Here is a 13,094-nt window from a genome sequence, read left to right as displayed (position 1 = left end):
TACAGCAAACAGGTAGAGCATTACTGTTCCATCTTTCATCTATTTTCATACAGCTAGGGGACGTGGCACCTTCTCAGTATAAACAGTGCCTAGGGGCTGCAGTCATGCTCAACAGGGTTCTTCACCCCTGTTGGGAAATATGAAATCTTTGAGAAGAGTGAGAAGGACATGTGCAGTTGCAAAAAGCCTCCAGGTGATATGGATTATTGTACCTTTTTCAACCTCCCCAAATCTCCTTCCTGTGTGTCTGAAAAGTCATAGCAAGAGGTAGGAGAGCCACACATACTGTGTGATTGAAGCAAGGAGGGGGACAGCAGCAAGAGCCAGAGTGTAAAAGGCCATGAAAGTCAGATGAGGAGTTGAGATTTGGCCTTGCAATTGATGGGCAACCGTGAAGGGTCTTGAAGTGTTGTAGGGAAGTGAGTCGATTTGGACCTAGAATGCTAGGTCTGAAAGTAAGGCAGGAGACAGACTGAAAAGGAAGGGACTGCAGATGAGAGGAATAATTCTCTAGTGGACAGAGAGGGGTGTCCAAGCAAGGCAACCCCAGGGAAGTTTCCCTTTGATAAAAATTATATCCATAGAGGTGGAGGTTGCAGTGAGCCGAGATTGTGCCAGTGCAGTCCAGTCTGGGGACAGAGCGAGACTCCATCTCAAAACAAACAACCAACCAAAAAACTCAAAACAAATTATACCCATAATTATCAGGAGTAGTGCCACTTGGCAAAAAGTTATGTTTTCATTTCTCTTAAAAGCTATTTTTAAGTTACATTCAGCAAATGAGGAGTGTGTGTGTGTGTGTGTGTATTCACATACATGCAAACACATAAAAGGTATGAATAAGTATCCTGTTTTACCACATGCCTCTCCAAAACTAAGCATTATCCACACCATGCTAGACAAATACATGTACACTGATATGATGTTTTCTTAGGTTACTAAACGCAATGAAGTGTCTGTGTCAAGAAGCACAAGAATCCCAATGTACACATACTACTGTAAATACATGGGAAAACACAATGCGCCATTCTGGGGCAATCTTTATGGAGATATTAGTATACCAGAATATGTACTGAGGGGAGTTACCAGGATGGATGTAGTAATGAAAATCTTGTTATTTGAGAACTGCTTGACATAAATGGTGATATTTACATTGGGGGACCAAATACTCAAGGAACAAGTAATGACAATCTTCAAATATTTGAAGGTTTGTCACAGTGAAAATATTAATGTTTTGATTGATTCAGAAGACATATCTAGGCTACATGAGCATATATTTAATGGAATTGAATGCAGATTCATCCAGAAGCCACTAGTTTTAGGAACTAGAACTCAAGACTGATTTATGCTGTTGCATGAAGCAATAACCCTCTTACCACTACACATATCCAAACTTTCAGAAACAGTACAGTATGAAAGATTATGTGCGTGGATGTGTGTGTGCAAACATGACCATGTGTGAGAGGTAGAGAAAAGAGAGGAAGAGTAAGAGAAAGCGGGGAGAGGTACATAAGGGACAGTTAAGTGGGATATTTTTGATGTCTGTCAACAGACATAATTCAAATGCAGGGTTAGATAATGTAAACGTACAAGTCCTGCTAATTCGTGGTTAATATGCACCTTAGGAGTATGGGAAACAAAAAATAATACTGAGGCTAAGTAATCAAGAAGCATTCCTTTCTCCAATGGCTCTGAACAACTTTTCTTTCTCATCTAACACAAGAATTGTGAGATGATCCATTCCTGAATGCTGAAAAGGCAGGTGTGGAGAATTCATGTGCAATCTTAACTCACTGCTTTCAGCAAGCCCACCTTCACCAAACTCCCTGATGTCACAGAGACTACGTTTCTATCCTTATCTAATTGAATCACCTGCAATAATGGATACTCACTACTCTCTCCTTGAAACTGTTTTTTTCTAGTCTTCCATGAAAAGGTGTTTTCCCTCTTTTTTTCCACTGGACCACAGGCTAAGGTAACGCATGGGCTGCATTTGTTTTGCTCATTTCTGTGTACCTAGAGCCTAGCATAGTACTTAAAAAACGTAGGTCTTACTAATCATTACTTGCCAGCTCATTCTCCTCTTTCTGGCTTTAAATACAGGAATTCCTCAGGCTTCTTTACCAGTTTACTAATTTCTTCTTACTTGTGCTTTGACATTGATGAATCATCTTCAGCAAGATCACAAGTTCTAAACACAGATAGCCAAAATCCAAGCTGACGTTTTAAAGCTGCAGATGTTAAACATATTAGTCTCAGTAACTCTTTGGACAGTTAAAAATTATTGAGAACCCGAAGAGCCTATGGTTATGTATGATATATTTATTGATATTTACCACATTAGATATTCATACAGAAATTTGTTAACTCATTCATTTAAAATAATAAAAGTTACATTACCAATTAAAATAAACATAACACTTTTCTGATAAATAACAATATATCTGAAGAAAAAGAATAGTGGAATAATGGTGTGGCTGTAAAGTTTTGCAAATTTAATGTGTAGCTTACAGAAGATTAATGTATACTCATATCTGCACTGAATTTTTCTATGGTATGCTGTTTTGGTTAACGTTGGTGAATAAAACATCTCTTCATGAAAATACGTAGCTGGGAAAGGAAGCTGAATTTCAATAATTTTATCAGGTAATTATAAGTATTCTTTGATATTACACTAAAATTCAACAAGCGCTAGGTTCTTAAAAGTTGATTTCAATGTGAAATCTAAAATCAGGATTTTGTTTTGTTTTGTTTTGTTTTTAAGACAGGGTCTTGCTCTGTCGGTTCAAGTGATTCTCCTGCCTCAGCCTCCTGAGTAGCTAGGTTACACGTGCATACCACCTCACCCAGCTAATTTTTGTATTTTTAGTAGAGTTGGGGTTTCACCATGTTGGCCAGGCTGGTCTCAAACTCGAGACCTCAAGCGATTCACCCCTGTCAACCTCCCAAGTGGTGGGATTACAGGCAGAAGCCACTGTGCGTGGCCTAAAAATCAGATTGTTATAGATTGAATTGTGTCCCCCAAAATTCATATAGTGAAGTCTTATCCTTAAACGTGACTATGTTTGAACATAGGGCTTCTAACAAGGGAATTACGGTTAAAGGAGGTCATAATAGTTGTGCTCTAGAGTAGAACTGGTGTTCTTATAGGAAGAGGGAGGTGCACAGAGAGAAAAGGCCATGTTAGGACATAGGGAGAAGGCAGTCATCTGCAAGCCAAGGAGAGGGGCCTAAGAAGAAACCAAGCACGCTATCACCTTAATCTCAAACCTCTAGCCTTCAGAACTGTGAAAAAACAAATTTCTGTTGTTCAACCCACCCAGGCTGTTGTATTTTTATAGAGACTCTAACAAACTAATACAAAGAACTCTTAAGTCAGTAACACAGAACACAGAACTGTGTAATATTAAAATCTGCTGGTATAGCATTCTCTTTGAAAGGATTTTTTATCCATGCATGATCATGCACAGATCATTTTGGACATATTACTTTACTATGTTATATGCATCTTCCAAATATTGACTTATTTTATTATACTAAATCAAAATAACATATGTTTTTTAAAACATCATTCCAATCTCATCAAGAAAGTATCTGTTAGATGTCAAGCTTATGGTGTCAGACACTAATTTTCCCACTTTCTGATTTTTACTTGAACATTTAAATTTTATCATTGGCAACAAATACTGTCAGTGGTTTTCTGTGAAGTGAGAGGTTTATCTTATACAATATTGGCATGTCTGTCAAATGTTCAAATCTAAATCACCATAGTTTGTCTCTCACTAGTTCTTTCACACAATAATGGCAATCCATGAAAAAATTGACAAGTTCAACTCACAACTGAGACAATAACACAGGTATTCTTCTTCTTCCTCTTCCCCTTCCCCCTTCTCCAACCCCCTCTCCCTGCCCCACTCCTCCTCCATCTCTTCCTCCTTCCTGGAGACAGTCTGCATGCAGCACAAGCTATTTTTGTGTAACTTCCATTTGGTCATAAGATTAAAAAGACAGGTACTCAAGGGTTGACATTTAATAAAAATTTAATAAAATTAGTAATTTACTTCTTTATCGAGAGCATTGTTAAGTGACATGCTTTTTGTTTATTTATTTATTGCAAGTGATGATTACAATGACTACAACAATTGTGCTGCTTAACTGCTTAACTGCCAATAGCTTCACCCACTACTGATTTTGCACCATCAGTAAAAAGGTCAACATCTTGGAAAGAAATAACACCTTAGTAATATTATAAAAGTAGATTTGATATTGTGGATTTCCTGATTTGATATTGTGGATCCCCTAGAGGTCTGTGTACCAAATCTTGAGTTCAGCTCTTCAGTACAAACCTAACATTCAAAAGATACAACACCAAACTAGTTTTCTTCTCTCTAAGACTGAGCCTCTCCCGTCTTCCCACTTGTTGACAGTTATCCCCATGCACTTATTTCCTTAGCACTGAAAACTGACAACATCTCACTTCCTTATTTTAGGGTTTTATGATGGAAAATAGGGAGTAGCAAAGAGCAACAATTGGAGAGGTAAAAATAAAGAACCTTTAAGGCATATTTAAGGGGTATTTATGTATTTTGTCATAGTTCAGAATTAAAAGAAACTAAGGTTTAAATTGATTTCAATTTTCTTTTGATTGAAAATCTGTAACTACTGCTGCTAATTTGTTCAGAAAACATCTCTGAACTAAATTACTTCAATAATATCTAAATGTCACGCACTGTGCTGGTCTTGCCTTCCTCCTAGAGTCAAAGTTCACTGATTCACTTACTCTTTAGTATTGACTTTAGTCCAAAGTGCCTTATCATAGGTTAAGACTTTGTAATCTGACCCTATTTAATTCCTCAGTCTTTTGCCATCTGCCACTGCCACAGCTTCATCAACTTTAGTAGAAAAGCAAATAAATATTCAGTTTCTTAAATATGATCTTTCTTTCAGACTGCTAGTCATGATGTCTCTTTGAGTGAAACATTCTTCACTTGTTTCTCCTGATGCTTATTTCCTATTCTGGTCCCCAATGCTATGGTTTCACCTTAGTTAACACTTAGTCATCTTCTAATTCTGTTTCCATAACATTTGCACCTGTTTCATTATAGCATGTATTACACCATATTGGAATTGATTGTTCCATTGCATTTGGCTCGTGTTAGATCTTAAGGAATAGAAGAGTAAGTATTGTTAGTAGTCATCAAATGATCGACTAAAGTAGTTATGCGTTGACTTGGTTTTTTGGAATCACAATTATAGCGTCATTTTAAAGAATGAGTTGGCAGATGTCTTATGAAACATCAAATGGAATATGGTAAATGTACTTTGTTTTATGTTCAAGTGATTATAATATTCAAATTAAAGTTATAGTTCTGATAGTTTAACAGGATTTTTTTACATGTATACATTTTCCTGTTCCCCAAACTTTCATATAAGATGTAAACCAATTGGATCAGCTAGTTTGCTAGATTTACTCTATATATGTACCCTATTGTTATACAAAATAGAAACAGTCACAATTTTATGATCATACAGAAGGATACTATTGCTACAAAAATGTATAGTCTTGAAAGACATTTCATAAATGTCAAAGATGAAAAGGACAGAGGGATATAAGCATCTTTGTCAATTTAGATAAGAGTCATAGCAGCAATGGAATGAAAAAGTATTCTAGTAGAAAACAAAACAAGAATCCTGATTTTTGATTTAAAAATATTGATACCTTTTTTTACTGGAATTAAATAATTCCTTTAACAAAATATCTTACAAATATGGATAAACATTTTTTCACGTTTTCATATTCTTAGATTTTTATATTTGTTTCAAATATTCATTTACTGTCAGTTTTTAATAGTCGATTCACAGTTCATCGTACTTGATAGCAGAGCTTTGGCACTGTTAATATTAGTGGTTGAAATGTTGATATGCCCAGCTTACATGGCCATTCTTCCCCTCTGTAGATGTTAATAGTCTGAAGAATGTTCTCATGTAAAGACTAAAAATCTGTTATTCCAAGGCTCATGCTAAAATTCATCAAGTTGGCTGAATGGTATTTGAATGGTACAGTGCAGTCCACAGGGGCAAACTGTCAAGGGTCTCCTTACAAAGGGTGTAACTGAACAATGGCAGGGGATGAGAGGAAAGGATGAGAGATATAAACTACGTGCTATATCCTAGGAATCTGGTGTCCTTTTATGATATAGGTTTGTATGAAATATTGACAGATGCTGGCGTATGATCAAAACAGTAAAATAGCACTGGCTTAGGGAAAGCAAACAAGAAACAAACTGTAAGGAAGACAACGAGAAACACCGGAGGATTTACTCTGAAACCGCTGTCTACATCAAAGAAAGCTTGAGAAAACATGACCAACTGAAAATGCCAGTCTAGGATTTTTCTGTATTCATCAGGTGCATTTGACAATGAAGACATTTCCTTTAGAGATTTTCCACTCACCAGGAGTAGTATTAGAAATGCAAAGGAAACTTGCAAATAAAAAGTACATTGGGCCAGGCGCAGTGGCTCACGCCCATAATCTCAACACTTTGGGAGGCCGAAGTGAGCGGATCACGAGGTCAAAGAAATCGAGACCACCCTGGCTAACACGGTGAAACCCCGTCTCTACTAAAAATTCAAAAAATTAGCCGGGTGTGGTGGCGGGCGCGTATAGTTCCAGCTACTTGGGAGGCTGAGGCAGGAGAACGCTGTGAACCCAGGAGGCGGAGCTTGCAGTGAGCCAAGATCGCGCCACTGCACTCCAGCCTGGGCGACAGAGCGAGACTCCTTTTCAAAAAAAAAAAAAAAAAAAAAAAAAACATTGGTTTTTACAATAGTCTCCAAACAGAGTAGTGCATTCTAAGGTGGCAGGAAGATTTTAATTTAGCTTTGTCAGTTAAACTTTTAAGAGTCAAACCCAAATTAAATTGATCATCAAAATCTTGGAAACACAAAAATGTAAATCTCTTTCCAAAGTTATATAAATCTGTTTGAACATGAAGAAATCCTATTTTTTTCTTCATTCGATCTCTAGTAGATGGGAATCCCTATTTTGAGACATAAGAGAATGTTATGCAAATTAAGTTTAGATAGATAGATTTTTATACCTTTGGGAGGTCAAAGTTTGTAAAATATATTTTAAATTTAAGGATATATTATATGTTTAAAGAATTCAGCTCAATTTTTATTTTGTTTCTTCTTTCTGTTTAGTGAAGCATTATAACTATATACAAATTTAATTATGTGATCTTCCAGTTACAGACCCAGAAGATATTTTCTTATTCATTTTTAAAAATTAGATTAATTATGGATACACCTAGGATAACTGTTATATAAAGAGGGAAATTAAACAGGTGCTATGTTTATAATATTCCCTTATTTCTAAAATAAAATTAACTAGTTCTAAAAAAAAGAGTCAAGATAGAAACGGGAAAATAATACAGGGGAGAGAGGAAAGTAGAAGAATCCAGAAATGTAAGAGGAAATTAAAACAACAACAACAACAACAACAAAAGAAAGGTGTAGTGGTTGAAATGATTGAGAAGGTCAATTTGCTTATTCCCCACAAGCCGGGGGTAAATGTGATCTAGCATGGCAACTGGGCCAGGTCTAGCAGTTTCATGAAGAGAATAAAGCCACTTCAATGAATGGTGCAGTCTATAACCAGAGAACAGGTCTTCGTAGCATGCTCACAATACAGTGCTGCTGTGCTAAAAAGCAATGGGAGAATTCCAGTAGAACTGAGTTACAGAGAAAACCCTGTGAGAGACCTTCAGCTTAGAAAATGTCTACAGTAAAATAGCAGCTGAAGTACTCAGCAATAGTTGCTGGAAATTAAATGGGTGATGTTGGCACTGGAGTCACCACAAAGGCAGAATTCTTGTGTTTATTACAGCTGTGTCATCACCGTATATCACATTTCTGAACATATTAATTCCTCAAAGATAGTTATTGATTAAATGATTGTTCAGAAATATTGTTGCAGGCAAGCATCACGTATCTGTGGCCTTGTGTATGTAAGTGTTTGCATGTGCATGTGCAAGTTATATTCTGTATATTCATTCCAATACATCTTTTCTAGGTGGCAAAATATTCTGTACATTGGAAGTGAGTTGGCAAGCTGCATTTCTAGTAATCTAGATGGAAGAGGTGAGCCAAATTACTGAATTTTTCACTCCATTATAAGGTCAGTTTGCACCTGTTATATAAATATAAACACAGCAGTGAAGAGCATAAGGAAGAGGAAAAAGAATATAAAAATATGCAATACAAAGTAAACTAATTATGCATGTACCCCTTTGAAAAAGAACAGGAAGAGAGCAATGATTCTGAAATTTCACTATAAAATGAAATCAATTTGTTACCCTTTTTAGTAAACTTTTCCCTGAAATATTGTTTCAGGCCAAATCTATGATAGAGGCAGATATTAATGTGGAAATAAACTAGCAAAATCTGCATTGCATGAAAGCACAAACATAGCTCAATGTCAAAGCTGTGCAGACAAAAATGTCCCTTACTAATTTTCCTTAGATTAAGAGGTAGATTAAACTTGATTTCACATTGATTGTCAAGTAGGCTGTTAATTTATTTGTAACTTCATTAGTTTTTACACTTCCTATTATTTTTTCTAGTAGCTAGGTTCAAATGTCTTACAGGGAATTTGTGGACTCTGTGTATGAAGTAGAAGATGAAATCAAATCCATATGTAGGAAGGCACTATTTATTAATCAGGGAATACATTTCAAGAGACACTTCAATAAACTCTACAGCTCCATATCAAATATGTCTCTCTTCCTATGAAATCTGCTCTTGGCTTCTAGAAATAGGTTTATGACCATTAACAGAAGTGAATGTGACCAAAATATTCTACCACTTTAATTTGTGTTGATTGGTTTATATGGTGACGCTAATATTATCATCTTAATTAGTTGTTGAAAATTGTATCTGACAATTAGATAACATATTCAGTCTTTCCATAGAGATCTTATGCTGAACCAGATTCTATACATACTTTATCTCATATAGTTTTAGTTCAATTCTATCAAGTGGTAAGTATTATCTACATTTTGTAGATGGTAATCTTACTACAGACATTATTAGTGTGCCCAGGATCACAGACCCAACAGTGGCAGTGTTGAGACTTGAATGCTAATGATCTGATTTCAAAGCCCTCTTTTTAACCACTAACCTATCACCCCCTTACAGTCAAGTTTATATTAAAACAAACATCAAATTTGTCATCAACCTCAACAAAAGTGAAAATAATTTGTCAATGTCACTGTGATAGCCAGGATTTAGAGAACAAAGTAATTAGCCATTTTCTGAGTGGTCTATAGGATAATCTACCAACTTTGTGTTTTTATCCCTTTAGAAGAACTAGAGAACCTTGTACTAAACCTAATGAGAAACAAAGCATGTTTGTCTTATAAAGGTTGTGAGGATTTTGCTATTCAAAAGTTTTGTATCGGTTTTGTTTGAGTTGGGTTAAAATGCTCTAATAGAAAATAAAGAAAACCACTAAAAGAAGCAGTTTGGCTTTGATAGAAAGCCAAATTTTAAAATGCCAGCAGTGTGTACCAGGACAAGAAGGGTTAGTAAACAAGGCAATAAAATGTATCATTCTGCTATAAGAGCCAGTAATGCAGTATGACTGTAATGGTTTTTTCCAGAGAGAGAGAAATACTTCCTGCCTATCAAGGAAGGTAAAAGAAGACCAGTTAGTCCAGTTTCAACTGTATCCCATTTTAAATGGGATGGATTCTCGCATTCAGACCATTCAGAGACATGGCACACAGCTTTATGGGAGAAAATAACAACGTCTAGGCATCCATTTATTTAGCTATAAACTATGAGTCTTGACTTTAAGAGGGCAGCATGCTCTTACTTTGGGAGATACCTGAAGATGTGGAGTGACAATTAATTTCTGACATCTCCAAAGAACTGCCTCTCCCAAATTCTTGCATGAAATCTAATGTAAAAGGAAAATCTTTTAGATAGCATTGAACTGATGAATAAATTGTATTCACCTTCAACCCTTCCAGTGTTATGGTCCCAAGTTAAAAGAAGCGTGAAAGATACATTTGGAGAAGGCAACGAGACTAATCAGGGAAATTTCATAATACAGGAAGGTGAAGTATATTAATGCCCTTCTGGTTTAGGAACGGTGGCTGGAACGGAGAAGAAGTGAAGCCAGAGGTCAGACATCAAGCCCTCCATTTGGGATCAAAACCATAAGGTAGTGAAAACCGAACAAGTAAGTCTGGGAAAGCCCTGTTGTAGGCAATTTGCTTCTTTCTTATCAAAGTGCAACACATGTTGATCATGAGCTGCTGAGAGAAGTCCCACATTCAACAGGCAGTGACACTATACAGCAGCAGTTCAGAAATGTCTGAAGGAGGTCTCAATGCAGAATGAGACCTGGGACAGACTGCCTTTAAGTGTGCTCCCTGTAAACAAGCAGCATCCTAGGCAGATGAAAAATGACAGTAAGGTGACTTTACTCTGATATTTTATCTTGACTCCTGGAGTAGAAGAAATTTTCCGATCTTACAGTGTTTCAGTGGGTACAAGAAAAACAGCTGTGTTGAGGGCCAGATGGCTGCCCTTGGAGCTACCTTCACAGACAGTGGAACAACCACACTGCCTGGTTTGTGGGTGAGAAAGCCCAGAGAAAGCAGAGTGAGGTGGAGGGCAGATGGAAGAAGGTTCTGAGCCTGTTTTACCGCAGCTGTGATAAAAAAGAGGTAGAGTCCAGAAAACAGGATGGAAAGGATGGGGATATTATGGTTCTCCCGGTGGATAGTTTCAGCAACTGGAGTTGCTAACACAGAATATATACAAACAAGTGGGATAAAGAAGCCTCAGTAGCCACCAATGCCAGATGCTCATAGAAAAGATGAGACCCACCATTCCACTTGAGGGTGGAACCAGTACAAACCCAGATGACAGGCCAGGAAGAGGGGACCTTCGCCTATCTCATGAGGATAACTGTGTGGATGAAGGAAGAAGAAAAGGAAAAAACAGCTCAGAGTTGGATTTGAAATTTTAATTCATCGCAGAGTTTCTTGAGATTCTTTGGAAATGTTTTGAAGAAAAACAGCAAAAAGTTTTACATTTTCAAAGAAGCTTGAGAACTTTATGCTTTTTTCTACCAGCCAGAATGGTAAGACTCATGAGGATATTTAGACAACGTATAGAAAGAGGGTACAGATTCTGGCATATCTGCATTAGAAATTAACAATTTAACCCTGCTACATATGTCAGGCCCAGATGAGAGGATCCACCCCTTCACTCCTTTTTTCATATTTAGCATTTCATAAACTTAATGATTTTCCTAAAGATTTTGTAAGGAAGATGTACTGAACAACCTTCTGCCCTTCCTCCATCCTGCTGGGTCTATGATGAATTTCCCAGCTGCCATCCTTCTGGTATGGGATCTCCAACTGCCTAGCTCCCTGAAAAGTGGCAACTAGTCCACCAGCTCTGAGCACTTTTCTTGCAGGGAACAGGTGGGCCAACACTGCTAATCCATGCCAGGATTGTGGATGGAGGGGCCTTATTTTGCCGTGTAGGCTGTGATTAGCCTAGCGATTCAAAGTTTGAGAGAACAGCCTGAAATGATGACTAGTATTTGTATTGCCATAACTAAAAATGAGAATACTATATAAATCAAACTCTGGGAGTATGTGAGACTGAGTGGTTCATGCCAGATTCTCTTCAAAAGGCATTTCCAAATGGTGGCTGAAAATTAACAATCACCTATGAATCTTTGGGAAATGCAGATGCTTAGGTGTCATCACAGAGAGTGTGATCCAACAGCATGGAAATGTTTAAAAACACTTTCACACTGCCTTTCTCATTCAGTCTTCAAAATAGCACAGCAATGAATGTGTTCATGTTTCCATTATGCAAAACAGAAACCTGAGTTTCAGAGAGTGTGGTGTGTGTGCAGGTCACTTCAACGAAAATGCAGAAGCGTACTGGCCACAGACACAGATTTTTCCTGCATCATTATCTCTAGGTAAATTGCCTGACCTTTCAGAGCCACAGTTTCATCATCTCTAGAGAAGAGGTAGTTATCCACATTTAGAATTGCCATGACATTAGTGGTAACAATGCTCAATACACATAGAAAGGACAGCTGACATGGTTGCTGTTATTGATAGTTGACCATCACCCCTCAGTCATATCTGACATTAACAGAAGTGGCAGGCACTTGACTTGCATATGCTATGATTAGGAAATATAACAATGTCAAGATAATTTCATAATTTTAACTGGATTTCAGTGACATAATCATTACTGTTATTGATGCATTTTATTTTTGATAGGATCAAATACAAATACTTGCCACATTATTAATAATCATAATTATACTTCTTACTGTAACTGTTACATATATTGTTATTATTATAGCAATATCACTGCACAGTTCAATTTATTCTCTTGCAAATCTCTGCCAATGTCACATAGAACTCATGATTTTATGTATGTCAAATGATTACTAATGCGTGATTCTGATGGTAATCCTTTTCAGAGGTATGACTTTGCCAGCAATCATCTTGAAAATGATGTTCTCTTCCCTTGGTCTTTATAATTTCTTAAGAAGTTTGAATTCATTTTTTCCCTCTTACCTACACTCCAATAATGAAAATTGATCCAGCCTCCGTAGTCATCAGGAGACAAATGACAGATTTTACTCTCTACTTGCAGGTTGAGCAGATTCCTTTCATAGACACCCCTTCCCCCTACTCCTCACCCCTGATGCATATGCAGCCTTCTGAAACTTTTCTTGACAAGTAAGCACCCAGTACCTCTCTGCTGTACTGAGGTATGACTGTCTCCAGCAAGTTAAACTTCTATAGTACCCAGAAACCTGCTCTTTCAACACGTACCATCACCAAGCTCTTGCTTTTTCCTTTCCCTCTCTATTAAGAGCTATTATCATTAATTCTGCAAATAACTGTTGAGCACCTCCACCCTACCAGGCAATGCTCTCTTGAGTCTGTTCTACTGAACCACTGGTAATGGGTCTTTTCTTTATAAATTTTTGGCTTCTCTCAGTTTTCTGTAATTTCTGATCTCTGAGTAGATGCAAAAAT

This window comes from Piliocolobus tephrosceles, unplaced genomic scaffold (assembly GCF_002776525.5).
Source record: "Piliocolobus tephrosceles isolate RC106 unplaced genomic scaffold, ASM277652v3 unscaffolded_43, whole genome shotgun sequence".
In the NCBI taxonomy this organism is placed as follows: Eukaryota; Metazoa; Chordata; class Mammalia; order Primates; family Cercopithecidae; genus Piliocolobus; species Piliocolobus tephrosceles.
Note: the sequence above shows the minus strand (reverse complement) of the source record.